Here is a 16,553-nt window from a genome sequence, read left to right as displayed (position 1 = left end):
GCATGGGAGGGCCAGTGTTTGCATGGGAATCCAGGACTTTAATCCCAAGGCCTGCTTCCTTCATTTCCCCTGGGTTTGTTGGAGTAGAGCAGTGAGTCTCAACTTTCCTAATGCTGTGACCCTTTAATACAGTTCCTCATGTTGTGGTGACCCACAATGATACAATAATTTTCGTCGCCTTCATAACTAATTTTTCTACTGTTATGAATCGTGATGCAAACATGTGATATGCAGGATAGCTGATGTGTGATCCCTGTGAAAGGGTCATCCAGGGGATCCCGACCCACAGGTTGAGAAAGACCTCTCAGGTAGACTAAGGTGCTTCAACAGCCAGGCCAGGCCAGGCCAGGCCAGGCCAGGGCCTGCAGGTGGTGGCATAAGTTGAAGGCACAAAAGCTAGTTTGGCCTTTCCAAGTGACTATCTCTGAGCTGCCCTAGGTAAGTAGCCAGCTTTTCTGAAGACCGACAAGCCAGCCTTGATGTAAGAGTCCAGATTAATGCGTGCAGCAGCTCTGTCTGAGGCAGGCATATACAGTCTCCCATTATTTTCAGCACCTAAGTAGGTTCAGCAAGGATTTTGGCTGGTACCTTCGGGGAACTATTTTTAATGAACTCCTCTGCACTTCCTCATTATCTCCAATTCCTCTCCTGGTAGCTCAGACTCAGGCCTTCAAACAGACTGAGAGAATATACTATTTTTATTGTTGTTTTGGAAATTCTGGTCACCAGTGCTCAGAGATCACTGTGTACAGGGCTTTAGGTGACCCGGGAAAGCTCGATGACAGGCCCAGGTGAGTGACCGCACACAGAGTGTCCTCGTGAAGTCTTCTAAGCCTTCCTGACAAACCTTGGGATTTGGTCCTTCATCCTGCCTTTTGGAATTTGCTTTTCCTAGAAAACTCTGGGACCCTTAGCTTTATGGAGATACAACAGTCTTCCTCCCACAGACAGTGATGGTTCTTTACTGGCCAAAGAGTAGAAGGCCTTTGAAACTTGTCTCATCCCTGTTTGATGCAGGGAAGAACGTTTTAAGTTACTCGGCTCTTAAAGAGGTCCAAGGAGGAATTGCCTAACTATCTAAACATCCTCACCCCCTCCCACCTACCGACTGTGACTTCTGGCTAGAAATCATGCCTCAGGAATGCTTTAGTCCCCTGTTGGGCTGGAAGTCTCAGCTACCGAACAGCTGGTTTTCTTGAAGAGGGGAGCTTGTTGCCATTCCTATTTGACTATCCCTATCATCTGTACACACTGTGTATGTAGAAAAGAGGCCCACAGAAGACCCAGGGGAAGGAATGATCCATCAACAAATGGACTTCTCCTCAAATGTTCCCTGGCCTGGATGTGTTAGGTTTCATTTCAGAGTTCCTTTCATAGGTCCTTCTGGTTCTCAGGATGACTTTGGGGTTCAACTTGCAGACTTGGAAAGGAAATCTTTTGCTTCCCGCTGCCTCTTGCCTGGGGTCCTGGGACCCTGGGGCCCTGGAACCCATTTTTGTCATTGTGAGAATGTTGCCTAGTTTTGGGGACATAGGTGTTGCTTACCTTCTGGGTATCATTGCTCCCATTTGGAAGGATCCATTCACATTCTTCATAGCCCAGGCATACCTCCAGGCCTCTCTTTACGGGGTCAACATGTGACAAAATGCATCCAGTTTGCTCCAAGATAAGCCTGAGTCTCTGTCTCTCTGTCTCTCACTGTTTCTGTCTCTGTGTGTGTCTGTATATGTGTATTGGGGGTGGGTCCCTGTGAAGGCTAGAGGTGGGGTTCAGGTCTCCTGGGAATTATAGGGACTTGTGAGCTTCCCTGTATGGATGCTAGGAACTGAACTTGGGTCCTCCGGAAGAGCAGTTACCAGTCTTCCCCAATGACCCATCTTTCCAGCCCCCAGACTAGAGTGGAGCAGGGGAATGGGCACAGGACAGACAGTACCCAGAGAGCAATGCACTGTACCTAGATGAAGAGAGTGAAGCTCGGAAACAGTTTAGCTTCTTGCCCAAAACCACTGGGCAGGGCTGAGCTGGCAGGGTTGGGAAGCACACAGAAGCGCATTGTAGGAGGATGAGAAGCACTGTCCCTGGACCGGGAGCTTGACTGGGCCTAGGACCAAGCATCTCGGGCCTGGGAACAAGTAGCCAAGCAGCCAGTGAAGGCTGGTCTGAGTCTCTCCCACTGCCATACCAACACTGCCGTTGTCTCTCAAGCTACATGTGCTGAGGTTTCCTCTCGACTCCCATTTTTTTCTTGAGTTTTGCAGGAACTGTCCTGTCTCCTGCACAACCAACATCATATCTTCAGTTCCCCTCATGCTCGTTAAAGATGACTGTGTACTCTTCTGTCCTTCCAGGGACTGTCTTCTGTGAGCTGGGAGCACGAAATGGAGCAGGTTTTAGATTGCTTCTCATTTTTGCTCTTTCAGCTAATGCTGCATTAAGCCATCCTCGTGTATTACAGAATCATTTCATTAAGTCGGCATTTATCTAGCTAATGGCAACGGCCCAGGAGTCGACAGAGAGTCAGATTTTCTTTTTTTCAAAAAGAATGCTGTGATAATGTATTAAAAATGTACTTCATGCTGGAGACAGTCTTTGTTGTATTTTTCATGAGTGAAGAAGCCGGGTAACTAATGAGAAAGGAGGTATAAGCAAAAGGTGGCCATAATTTATTTGCCTATGTGGGGAGGTGAGTCAATAAATCCTCTTAAGGAGCCATCAGCTTGTGAAAATCAAGGACATTTGTCTCCCAACACCTGATGCTTTGATTAAAATAATCACAAAATAAAACCTGGATTCCCTTAAGGGTGCTGTAAGAAATGCCCCAAGACAAGGGAGTACATGGAGAATTCTTTTTGAGACAGGGTCTTGTTAGCCTCGTGGGCCTCCTGCATCACATCCCCACGCCCAGCTGCACCTGGAGTTTCAGAGGGAAGGGAAGACAGCCCCTGGGTGAGCAGCGGGTGGAAGGCACTGCACATGTGCAGAGGCTTTGACTTTGGCTTTCTGTCAGCCATCAGGAAGTGCGACTAGGGTGAAACCAACGAGCAGACACCATGACTTGGACCCCAGTACTGGGTTGAGCCTGAAGTCAGCACTGGCTTTAGGGGTGCCGGGGAGAGTCCAACATCTGCTGAATTGTTGGTTTTCTTAAAGATTTTTCTTCAGTACTGAGGTGGAAACCCATGGCCTCGAACACGCTACACACTCTCAGCCGCTAGTTCCTGTTTCTCTTTATGTGGACCCTGGCTCTAGGCATCATGTTTCACTTTAATCCAGCAAATGTTTATTAAGTCTCCATATGTCTAAGGTTACAGGGAGCAAACACCGGGGAGAGAGATCCCAGAACCCCTTGTTTGTGACCTAGGAGTGGGACATACACAACAGACTTAGAGCTGATGCTTATTCAAGAGATTAAAAGGCGGGCCCATCTCTTAGGAAAGGAGACATTCTGTCACTTGAGCAGAGTCAGGGAAGGTTTGTGGAGGTGGCTGATTTTTGTCAACACCTTGTAGGGCAGGCTGAAGTGCATGGTGAGCGTTTTCAGCAGATGTAAAAGGCCCAGGTAGAGGAGAAGGAAGTGTAAAGACAAGAGCTGTGTTGAGGCTTGGATTATTGGGCGTGCATCCCAGTGTTCACAGCTTGCACTCTAGGGTAACTCTTTTGGGTGCAGCTGGTTCTAGGCATGACTGAAAGCTTTAAATGAACTGGCTCATTTAATCCACCATGTCTGTGTCTCCGTGTCACAAAGGACCCCACCCATATACCTCGAGCAAACCTTAGTGTTGCTAACCACTAAGCTGCCCTGCTCTGATGCTCTCATGTTGGGGGAGAGTGGGCTGGAAAGAGTCAGACGCTCTATGATGAGAGGTTTAAGAGGAGAGTAAACCATAGTCTGAACAGAAGGGAGAAGAAGGCCTCTGGGTGGGTGTGGGGATGGTCAGCAGGGCCTCTTCGGTACTGTGCACTCCTCGAGCAGGGCCACTGGACTGCCCTGTCCATCCTGATATCTGTGGAAAGCAGGGAGTAGGTAGGACAGGGGGACAGATGAGAGCCAGCCCTGCTCATTTGGCAGACCCAGGAGCTTTCCACAGCCTCATTATGTTCATTGAGAGCTGTTTTCCTGCCGAGACCCAAGTGTGACTCCTCCCCCACCCCAAATGCTGTGGCAATCGCTGTTTTTCCTCGAAAATTGGGCCCATGTGGGTTCTGTGTGGTTCCATTTTTATAGCCTTATTACCTTGTCCTGGCGATGTAAGAAGTTTCTCTCTCTCTTTAAGCTTTGCTGTGAAAATCGGCTCTCAAAAGGCACAGAGTGTCTCTCATCACCCGGGTGGTACTGTCTATGGCAGTACTCTCCTGCAGCCACGCATGCTTCTCTGCCAGCACTTGTCCTGGGTCTCCGACCTCTGGCAATTTACTGAGAGCCCTAGTAACTCTCAGATCTCACTAAAGGCTGGCTTATTGCTCCCTGGAGAGTTTGTGCTTGTAAATACCCTGTCAGCTCCTTCCTTTCTTGCACCACCCTCCCAATGACCTATGAGCGTCTGAAGCCCACACTGGGCCTCTGGCCTAGAGTTGATAAGGAGAGCAGTTAGCATTTGGGGAGCCTGGGCTGTTTCCAGGGAAGGGATTTCTATTCAAGACCTTAGTTATTCCCAACCCCTCTGAGTAGGTACTGTGGCTTCCCTTCTTTTGCAGAGAAGTTGAGTCGTTAAAGGAATGGAGAAGGCCAGGGAGATGGCTCAAGAGGAAAAGTGCTGGAGGGGCTGAGTTAGAACAGGCAGTCACGTGGTTTACAGCTCCACTCGGTACAGAGTTGGAGACCGGCAGCTCCTCGAGGCTGGTGGGCTGGCCAGTTTAGCGTAATTGGCAAGTCGATCCTGTCTCAGGAAACAAGATGCATGAGAAACAGAGGAACAGCAACAAAGATTGTCCTCTACTTCCCATAAACGTGTGTAGACGTGCACTTGCTCTTACATTTGGGCTCTTACATACACAAACATAACGAACACGAACACACACACACACACACACACACACACACACGGTGTCTTGGTTAGGGTTTTATTGCTGTGAAGAGACACCATGACCAAGGCAACCCCTATAAAGGACAATATTTAACTGGGGCTGCCTTACAGTCTCAGAGGTTTAGTCTGTTGTCCTCATGGTGGGGCGCATGGTGGCATGCAGGCTGACATGGTGCTGGAGAAGGAGCTGAGGATTCTACATCCTGATTCAAAGGCAGAAAGGAGAGACTGTGTTGCCACACTGGGTGGAGCTTGAGCATAGGAGATCTCAAAGCCCGCCCTGCCCCCACAGTAACACTCTTCCTCCAACAAGGCCACACTCCCTAATAGTACCACTCCCTGTGGGCCAAGCATTCAAACACGAGAGTCTGTGGGGGCTGTACCTGTTCAAACCACCACCCAAGGCTAGACAACCTTGCCTGAGATCATATAGCTAGGAAAGGACAGCGTTGGGCTTCACCAGTCTTTCTGCCCTGGAGCCAATGTGCTTGTTTATTCTCTTAATAGATGATTAAATGCAACGTTCTTAATAGATGATTAAATGCAACGTTCTAGGAACTGTTCTTGACATAAGAAGTAGGCAAAGGAAGAAAAGGGGAGGGAGACAAAAACCTCACTTCTAGCAGAGGTGTAAATGGGAACTTACTGGGATATGGGAAGTCACCAAAGGAGCTCAACCCTGAACCAGGTGGTGAGGGTAGGGGTGACGTTGCCAGTGGCCCATTTGGCTCCTGTCCCTCTTGCTTTGTTGGCACCTGGGGTGCTGCCCTTCTGTGAGGGCTCAGCCTCTGGCAGCCTCCGTTTATAACTCCAGTATGAGTGTGTGTGGGAGGGGGGTTCCTTTCTGTGCACTTGGCCATCAGTTCTAGAACAAGGCTCTGATTTGCTTCATTTGGAGGCCTCTCCTTCAGGCCAATCACTAATAGGCCAGGGAGGGACATGTCCCCATCCCTGCCCAGGCAAGCAGCCCATTTTAGAAGACCTGGGGCAGATGAAACGAGTCTAGCATGGTCTTCTCTAACACATTGGAAGATGGTATAGTACAGTAGGGCTGAGAGTCTTCGTTTAGCTTTCATTGGAACTAGCCCAGTTCCCGTCTGGAGTGGTGACTGGGAGTCTGTGTGTAGAGGTGGCTGGATTGGCTAGGAGGCTGCTACAGAGACTCCAAGCATGGCTGCTGGGATCCCAGCTATGGCTCCTTCATGATCGTGGTTGAATTTTACCTCTAGTTATGGTGCCAGGAGGTGGAAAAGAAGATGAGTGTGGGTATACAAATAAGTGAACAAGACTTAGTGCGAGTCAGAGGCTAAACGCAGAGTTTAGGAAGAGTTTGCATCCCCTGGGGGAGTCAGGGGAGTAAGGATTCATGCTCTGGAAGGCCAGCCTGTTTGCTGGAAGTCTGTAAGTGCTGGCAGACTTCATGTACTTCATGCTTCTTTGAGGCTGTGACTTAGGGCCTTTTTTTTTTTTTTTTTTGATAATAACCTTTTATTTTTTGTCATTGCTCTGTTTTTGTTTTTCTCTTGCTTGTTCAACAAGATTATGAATTTTCAGAGAGCAATGTTTTTCATAGCAAGAATACAATAATTACTTATTGAATGAATATTTGTTTAATCTACTTAAAAAACTAAAAGCAGAAAGAAAATAATTTCTGGGCAAAATAAATTTCATTATTGTTGTTGTTGTTGTTGTTGTAGTCTTTTAAAAATTGATTATTTGGGAATTATCATACATACATCCTATCATACTTACCTCTCAGTCCCCCTATGTCCTCTCCCTCCTCCCACAAAACAAGAGAAGAAAAATAAAAGAGAATAAAGGGAAAGAAAGAAAAGGAAGAAGAGGAAGAGGGGGAGGAGGAGGATAAGGAAGAAGAGGAAGAAGAAGGAGGAAAAGAAAAGAAGCATTTTGTGTTGTCTGTATGCTTACTTGGCTAGCCCCCCAAGGGAGGGTATTTCTCCTCCTGCACCCACACCTGCCCCACCACCTGCCCCACAGCCTGTAGATTTAGAAATACCTGTCCCTCTGGCATCCTTGCCAGGAAGACTGAGGGATTCAAGCAAAGTGACCTGATATGACTCACGTAGTAACAGGCTTCTTCTCTAATGAGAATCAGCTAAGGCGAGAGGTGTGAGCGGCCTTGTAGTTAGAAATAAGGACCCCTTTAGGAAATGGCTGTAACAGTCTAGAACGATAACAGCACAGGAGGTGATGAAAATGTCCAGGCTAATAATACATGGATGTGAGAACAAGTTTTGGATGTGGAGGGAAAGGTAAGGCCTGAGAAGGCAGCTGGACAGGTTTCCTTACACTGCAGTGCTGACACTGCCAGGAGCGAGTCTAGGGAAGGAGGAATCTGTGATAGAGGTGCTGAGCTTGACCCCCACTAGTCCACATGGAGAATGTGCATGTGTCTCTGACTATTGCAAAGGAGAGGCCCGGGCTGGGAGAAGAAATCTGGGTGAGCATCAGGTGTGGTGGTGATATCGAATCAGAGGTAGACCACCAGGGAGTGACAGCAGAGAGAGAGGTAGGCCCTGAGGCCTCTGATAGAAGACCTGGAGAGATAAGGAAAAAGAAACAAAGAGAACGAGCCAATGAGGTGGGTGGAAAATCCAAGAAGGCATGCAGCCGAGGCAGGAGAGTGGCCAGCTAAAGCAGTGATTACCGGAGGCAGGGTCCTGTAAGGGGGTTAGGACATGAACGTGGTTCTGATGGCTTGAAGGACAAATCACAATCTAAAGGGTGTGTGTGTGTGTGTGTGTGTGTGTATGTAAAAGAGAGAGACAGAGATTTAAGATGGGTTGAAAATAATCCAGAAAACATGTGAATATAGTACCATGGTAGAGTTCAGCAGTGTGTTCATTCATTCATTCATTCACTCATTCATTCATTCATTCACTCATTCATTCACGCATGTATACATGTTTTACTAAGACTTACTGGCCCCAGGGGCTGAGTTATAGTTTCCATTCTACAGATGCAGAGCGCGCTGGAGGTGGATAGTGGCAGTGGCTGTAAATGAACATAGAGAGCACTGCCGAGCTCTGTATTGCCAAATGGCTGAGATTGTGAACTTCATTTTATACGTGTTTCGCCACAGCTTAAGGAAGAGTCACACTTTACGAGGGCATCATGAACGTGGCATGGGGTGACGAGTTGTAATGAGTAGCATCAGTAGGTGGTCAAGGTAGTGGAAGAAGTCATCCAGCCAGAGGGGATGCCGGTGGGGCCTCCGTGTCTGGGAATTCACCGTCTGTCTTATCTCTCTGGACAAGTAGGGTCCATGTGGGGAATCCAGGTGAGCCGAGGCTGCCGTGTGAGGCTGGGCCAGTTGGTACAGGCCTGACATCCTGGCTTGGATTCTGGGAGCCTCTGAAGGTTTCTGCCCAGGGGTGTGTCATTGCCAAGGTGTGCCTTTAGATTAATTTCATTAATCCTTCTGGCAAACTATTCGCTATTCAAAGCAATGGGACTGGGGCATGCATTCCTTTGGTGAAAACCGGGCTCTTTTAGAACCCACACATGCGGTAATGAACTGAATGGGTGACTTCTTCCCATTCCTTTGGCATATTTACTGAGGACTGTCTAAATGCATGTGGTATTCTAGACAGTGCATTCAAGGGGTAGAGTGAAACCAGTAGTCTAGAACCATTCCACTTCCAAATAAGGAAGAAATCCTGTCATATCAGTGTGTCATGTGTCACCACAGACATGCCACAGTGTTTCATGGAAGCTGAGAGGGTGGGCACCGGGACGTCAGGAAGGCCCCTAGCCAGTTTGCAGAGTCCACTGGGATTGTCTAGACAGAGCAGGGCTGACATCCTAGGAGAATGGTTACTTACTGCACGGCACCAGTTGGAAGAGGACACGTAACATTCTCTTCTAGAGCTAATGGTATTTCCTTGCTTTCAGGTGGTGTTGGCCAGAGTGAATGCTTTTGGAAGCAAACTTACGGTTTCAAATGTGGACCCCGAGGCCTTCACTGGTAAGTTTGTTTGATGCCTTTTTTTTTTCTTTTTTAACCAAATGACACAGTTGAGGTTGTGTTTGGGATGAAGAGCAAGGTTGTTATTATTGCTGGTGCTCAGTGGATGTTATGAAGTCTGAGTCCTGGAGGAAAGAAATCTCTCTCTAGGTTTGTATGAGTGATGTAGATCAGTTGTTCTCAACCTGTGTGTTGCGACCCCTTTGAGAGGTTGAATGGCCTTTTCACAGGGGTCGCACATTAGATATCCTGCATATCAGATATATTTTATTATGATTCATAACAGTAGCAACAAGAATAATTTTATGGTTGTGGGGGTCACCATGACATGAGGAACTATATTATAGGGTCACAGCACTAGGACGATTGAGAACCACTGGTGTAGACGAAGTCAGAGGAGGCGAACCCCTGGGCTTCAGGGATGGCCCTCACAGACAAATGGTGCTTTGTCATTCTCTAAGAAGAAAAGTTAGCTGGGAGAGAGTCTAGGGATCATAAGAGATTTTCTGGACATGGAAGCATGGATATATGGTATAAAGAAAGTGGGCCTATCTGCAGACCAACAGGAACAGGAGCTTTGTCTGAAGCAGCATAGATCTTTGGTGGGACCTCTTGCCTTCTGACTAGTACAGCCCAGGCCAGCACACTTGTTCAGTGAAGGATGAGAGGCTAGGTCCTTTTGCTTATAGAATGGTGTGGTCTTTCAGAGTTACTCAGCTCTACCTGGGTGGCCTGAAAGCAGCCAAGCTGCTATGTCAACAAAGGGGAGATGGCTATGCTCCAGTAAACCTTGTCTAGAAAATGAGGGTAGGCTGGATTTGACCAGTGGTCTGTGGTTTATCAACTCTGTTTTCAAGACAATAGGAATCTGTTTATGTTATGTTGAGTGGAGAATTGACTAAAGCGACATTTTAGGAACACTTATCTGATGGCTAGGCAGGAGGTTATAGGGGTAATACATGGTGCTGTCATGTGGCCAGTGGCAGATACACAGTCAATGGGAGGTTGCAAGGGAAGAGCCCATCCAATGTGCAGACTTGACTCTAAAGACAGGAATCAAAGATGAAAGTTGAAATTTGGTGTTTCATGGCAGTATCATCATCAGGAGGGTAGGCACTGGAACTGGGAAGAGATAGTTAATGTTGGTACCAATTGATTGATTACCATGCTGAGGACGGAACTCAGACCTTCATGCACGTTTGACAAATCCTCAACCACTGAACTTCATCTACTCTTCTGACACTGTTTTCAGTTGAGTTAAATGACATTGGCTCATCCATAGGAAATGTCCAGTTTACAGTTCATGATACAGGACCTGAGCCAAGACAGTTGTGACTAGAGATGTAGAGTGGACATTTGAGTCTGGGTTGTAAGCCTTAGCCTTTAACATCTGAGCCATCTCTCCAGCTCCAACAGGGTTTCAAGGAAGTAGAGGACTGAGTTTTAGAAAAACATGCATAGCTTGGGGTGGGAAGAAGAAGGTGAGAGACACCCAGAGGCCAAAGAAAAGTGTTTCCTTATAGCTGAAACAGAAGAAGGGCCAGAGGAGCCTATCCCGTAGCTTTGGGGCAGGCCAGGCATGTTGTGACCAGTCGTCCTTGCCTTCTTGGAGCTGAGTGTGTTGGCACTGGTGTGCACACTGGGCTTCCGACTGTGTTCTTAGGCTAGCTCTGAGGCGTGGTGTTCCCAACTCTGCCACAACTTGCACCGTGGAATCCGGCTTGGGTTTAGAGTCTCGCCGTGAGATGAGATGTGATCTACCGGTGGGGGAAATGGTTGTATTTGCATGAAACGAAGGAGAAAAATAGAATAGCCAAAATTGAAGTCAGACTTGTTGTGGGGGAGTCAGGACAAGTGTGTGGGATTTGAGGTCATTCCTAAGGTCGCTGACCAGTTTCCGTTCTGTGCATCTTGACATAGGCTCTGTGGTTGGAAATGTAAGGACCTTTTCACCTTTTGGCTTGGTTTGTATGAAGGTAGCAGAGGGCTGGGTCCTCCAAGTACATCATCCCATTTTAATTCTACATGACCTCTGCTGGGAGAGTTAGCATTCCGGTTTCAGCTGTGAGGAAACCCAGCCACTAAAATGTTTAATACACCATGCAGAGTAACGGGACTGGAACCCAGTTCTGCATGACCCTTGTGCTGTTTGCTTTCTCTTATCTAAGTCTGGGATTTCTTCTCCCACTTACATAGAAATAGATGGAGTCAGATTCTAACAATTGAGAGCAGAGGGCAGGTGTTTCCACTTCTCAGGAACCTGTGAAAAGGGTGAGAAAATCCGGAAGAAATGACAATCAAACCTCAAGTGTTAATAGCTTCCCAGAAAGATGATTCTTCAGTTAGAGAAGTTGGTGGCTCTGGGTTTGGAGAGGGACTTCCACAAAAGGCATGGGGATAGAATAAGTCCTGCCTCGTGATCATGCTGTGAGATTTTTTATTATATTATTATTATTATTATTATTATTATTATTATTATTATTGCCAATGCTTGGTGTTGGTCTTCACTTATTTCCAGCATCAAGCTACAAAGTTTTGTTTTCTCACCATGTCCCCAGCATTTAGCACAGTCAGGTACGGAGTCTGTTACATGTTCCCTAAGTATTTGCTGCTTCCAGGGGGTCAGGTGATGTTGGGTACTGACTTTGTTAGTTTTCTGTTGCTATGATAACACACCATGACCAAACAGTTTGTAAAGGGAAGTGTTTAACTTGGGGCTTGTGTTTCAGAGGGTTAGAGTCCCTAACCATCACGGCAGGGAACATGGCAGCAGGTAATGCATTGGAGCAGTAGCTGAGAACTTATGTCTTGAGACACAACCACCATGCTGAGAGAGCTAACTGGGAAACCTCAAAGCCCACCCTGAGTGACACATACACCTCCTCCACCAAAGCCACACCTCCTAATCCTTCCCAGACAGTTCCACCAACTGGGCAACTGGGGACCAAGTTTTTAAATACATGAGCTTATGGGGGCCATTCTCATTCAAACCATCAGAGATGCAGTGATCAGCCTCTTGTGACAGACCCTGCTCCCAGTACTGCAGTTACAGTGGTGACACAGGATTGGGGGGAGGGTGTCGTCTGTGTCATCACAAGGCAGACAACAGCATGTCTAGAACACAGAAATGGTCATGGTAGAGTAGAGAATGAGGGGCCGATGGGTCAGGTAGGGTGGTCAGGGAGCCTGTAGGAAAGCATATGGACACTCTTGGAAGGGGTGTGGGTCTGTCAGCTGAGCTCTCCACACTTCCTCTTGGTCTTTTCCTTAGCTGCATTGCCCCGGCTCCCTCAGTCAAGGATGCCCTCCTGAGGTCTCTCTGGCTGTGCTCAGTGTTCCGGCTCTGGATCTTACCCCAGGCTTACTCTCCCAGGGCCCTCCTTCACCCTTTTTGGCTTGTTTGTGCCCACACGTTCCCACCTTTAGTGTCAGGTTCTGCTTGAGCCACTCTTCATCTCCCTGCTGTTCTCCCGGATGAGCTCCTCTGTTCTCCTTTGTTCCAGCGGCCTGTAGACCTGCCTCACAGCCAGACTTTACCAAGACTCCCAATAGTGTCCTCTCCCAAGTGCCCTGACCTGCCTCACTCTTCTCAACTCATCCTTGTTGTCTCCTTTCATCTGTCATATCAGTGTCTCCCATGTTCTTATAATTTACAAACTCCTTATTTTATGTAGCCTCTCCTTTCTCTCCCCTAAACCCCCCCCCATGTGTGTGTGTGTGTGTGTGTGTGTGTGTGTGTGTGTGTGTGTGTGTAAGAGTGTGTACATGTGTGGAGGTTTGAGGATGACTTGATGCTCTTTCCTTCCACCATGGGGTTAAGGATTCAACTCAGATTGTCAGGTCTGTGTGGCAGTCACCTTTACCTGCTGAGCCACCTCACTGACCCTGGTCAATTATTTTCCTTCTCTTCCCCCATTGTTTAGGACTCATCATTTCTGGGAGAGATCTACTCCCTCCCCTCCAGATCCTATTAATTGGTTCTCCTATCCGTCTTTCTCCTCCCTCATTCTACTCATACTCCTGTTAATGCTGTGTTTCTAACTCACACATCTCATGGCTTTCATCTACTTAAACCTCTTCATGAGATCCTCAGTAGTTTCAGAGTAAAGGGATTTACAGCCCTTTCAGAGCCTGTAGTCTTCTCATTACCTGGTATTTGGCCACTTAATACATTATCACAAATTCCAACCTCAGCCCAGCCCACCAATGGCCTCTACAAAGTACCTTTTCAAGCTCTGGGTTCTCTTGGAAATAAGCTGTCCACTACTCCCCACCTAGGGACTCAGTTCCAATTTCTCCTGTTCTACTAGATACCCCCTCGTTTCCTCCCTGAACCTGGAGCTGACCTTCCTCCTTCTTCCCATAATACATTGCATGGCTCTCTGGTGCATAAGGTACTTACAGGAGAGCTGTTGATTTACTTATCTATGATGCTCAGTAAACTGAGCTTAAGGGTGGAGAAAACACCCCCTCCACACACACACACGCACGCACGCACGCACGCACGCACGCACACACACACACACACACACAAACACGGACGTACATGGACACACACATTCCCCTTCATTCTTTACACACACCCCTCCCTCTTCGTTCTCAGCCAGCACAGTGCACCTGGCTCAGGAAGTGTTTGTTGAAAGAGTGTGGATAGCAGAGTCTGTTTGCACAGCTAAACAACAGATTTGTAATGTGATCAGGTGTACCTGGAGTTGGAAGTTCATTGGTGGTTGGACTTGATTGGGCCAGACTCCTTAGCTTCAGGTGCTGGACAGACTGTTCCAGGCTGGAGTTTGTGACCGTTGTAATTTCCGGACATCTTAGGACTTCGGGAGCATTTATTCCCTATGTTCTTTGCCTCTAACTTCCAATCAAATTTTTGATGTTGTTGATGGAATAATGCTTGCAATTCAAAATGAAAAATAATCCATCAAGGAGTTCTTAGGAATGAAGTCCACCCAGCATGGTCCTGGATGAATCTCAAATATCCTAAATGAGCCCAGTACTGATTCTTGCCAACTCCTGCCTTGTAGCCTTTCCCCTGGTCTGGCTGGTGGGTGTGGATCCCTAGTCATCTGTGGAGGTAGACATTACTACATCTGGTGTCTCATGATGTCCCCAGTGTGTACTGAGAAGTGACATGAACATGCAAGGTTCTGACCAGGTGTCCCAGGCAAGCATCTGCATTCCATCCAGGAGCTAACACAGTTACTGGGTTTATAGCAAGTCAGTGTGTATGTTTTTGTGGGGGCTCCATGCTTGCCTCCTCTTCCTTCTCCTCCTCCTCCTCCTGTGTAGAACTAAGATCCTGTGCCAAGAACGCAGCTGTCATCTGTGAACTCTCAGCAAGCCAGGAAGGCTTCCCAGAAGAGGTGTTCTTGCTGACCAGGGCAGGACTCTCAGCTGCCTTCCTTCCTATCAGACTGCCTCCCTGTGCAGGGACTTTCCACAGCTGCCCACTCTGCATGGAAGCCCATCCCACGCCTGTGAGGTCCTTGCATGTCATCGGATACAGTAGAAAGCCTTCCTTGATAAGAAAGCTAAGTCCTTCCATGGGGGGGAATAGAATCCGGTTTTGGTAATAGGGATGGAGCCTAAGGTCACAAGCTAGGCAAGCGCTCCAGCTCTGAGCACCTCCTCAGCTCAGAGGCTAGGTCTCACCAATGATTTTTACATGTCATTGTCTATCCCGATTGACAGCTCTGTGTGTGTCCAGCACTGCCAAAGTGCTTGGTGGGAAGCTACTGTTTGTAGGGGCTAAGACCATGTTAATTAAGGTACTATTATGACTACCCAGAAGACCCTGTGTAGGACACCGAGGCCCTACCTCCCCCTACTGACTCTGGCAGTGAGGAGGTGTCTCAGTCAGGGTTTCTCTTCCTGCATAAAACATCCTGACCAAGAAACAAGTTGGGGAGGAAAGGGCTTATTCAGCTTATACTTCCACATTGCTGTTCATCACCAAAGCAACTCAGGACTGGAACTCAAGCAGGTCAGGAAGCAGGAGCTGATGCAGAGGCCATGGAGGGATGTTTCTTACTGGCTTGCTTCCCCTGGCTTGCTTCCCCTGGCTTGCTCAGCCTGCTTTCTTATAGAACCCAAGACCACCAGCCCAGGGATGGCACCACTCACAATGGGCCGGGTCCACCCTCCTTGATCACTAGTTGAGAAAATGCCTTACAGCTGGATCTCATGGAAGCATTTCCTCAAGGGAGGCTCCTTTCTCTGTGATAACTCCAGCTTGTGTCAAGTTGACCCACAAAACCAGCCAGTACGGGAGGCTAGTCCCATGTTCCATGCTGCCAATGTGTGCTTGTGCCCATTCTTCTATGTCCTGAGTCATGTGTGCCAGCAACTCATCCTTCTCCTCTTCCTGGCCAGCATTCATCCCAGATATCATCTCACATTTATTTGTGTTGTTATGGCAAATGGTGGTTTGTTCTAATGTTGAGCAACCCCTGTGAGCCCCAGGACGGCAACAGTCACTAAAACTTACAAGCAGGTGTCCCACCCTGTGCTGACTGACAGCCTAAGGAACCAGTTACTCATCCTTGGAGTCTCCCTTCCCCTTGTCTGAGTATGGACTGTGAAAGAGCCTAGAGACCCTCTGCTCTGTGAACTTCTTTTGCTATGCTATGGAATTAGCCCAAGCCTTACTTCCTGGGATCTGCAATGGAGTCATCTGCCAAGGAAGCATTGAGGCCTGGTGGAGTCTGCCCCTTTGTGTGATCTTCATCTACCTGGATCCCCCCAGTTCTCTTGTTCTTTAACCCTCTGTAATGAAAGGAGTCATTGGGCCTCCTAGGACAGAGCTGGTATGTGGACCTGCATGTACTCCCAAGGATGACTGACCACGCGGGTCATAATGACCTGTGTGTCTGCCATCTTTGTCCTTCTGGAGCTCATCAGGACCCAGAGGAGTCCTGGAGTTAGTGTCTGAGGTCTCAGGGTTCTGCAGAAAGGGCAAGAGAGAAACGGAAGTTACTTCCTTAAGAGCAGCCACTTCATGGTGCAGATGTGCATGCTGGTGGTGGTGGTGGTGGTGGTGGTGGTGTGTGTGTGTGTGTGTGTGTGTGTGTGTGTGTGTGTGTGTGTGTGTGTGTCTGTCTCTCTCTCTCTCTCTGTCTGTGTGTGTGTCTGTCTGTGTGTGTGTGTGTGTGTGTGTGTGTGTGTGTGCGTGCGCGTGCGCTTCCCTTGCATAACTTACTCAGCTACACCTCCTCTTCTCAGGAGACTAATGTGCCACTTTGAATAATATATCATTGCTCTTGGCTAAAGAAATACTTTCTCCTTGCCCAGTCTGAAGCCTCCCTCCTTCCTGCTTTGGCACTCTGTCCACTGGCTTATGTGATCATCAGAACCCTCCTCCCAGAGTGCAGTGACATGAAATTTTGCTGTGGACTCCAAGCAGCTGGTCAGGGGCTGGGCCACAGAGGAAGCTGGATAGGTTCCCCAGGGCACCTTACCCGGCTGTTAGGGCTTTCTGAGGCCAGTGTGGCTCAAGACCAAATGACTCACAATGCTATTTAGTGAGAAAAACA

This window comes from Rattus rattus, chromosome 2 (assembly GCF_011064425.1).
Source record: "Rattus rattus isolate New Zealand chromosome 2, Rrattus_CSIRO_v1, whole genome shotgun sequence".
NCBI lineage: Eukaryota > Metazoa > Chordata > Mammalia > Rodentia > Muridae > Rattus > Rattus rattus.
The sequence above is the reverse complement of the archived record's forward strand: the minus strand, read 5'-3'. Positions refer to the sequence as shown.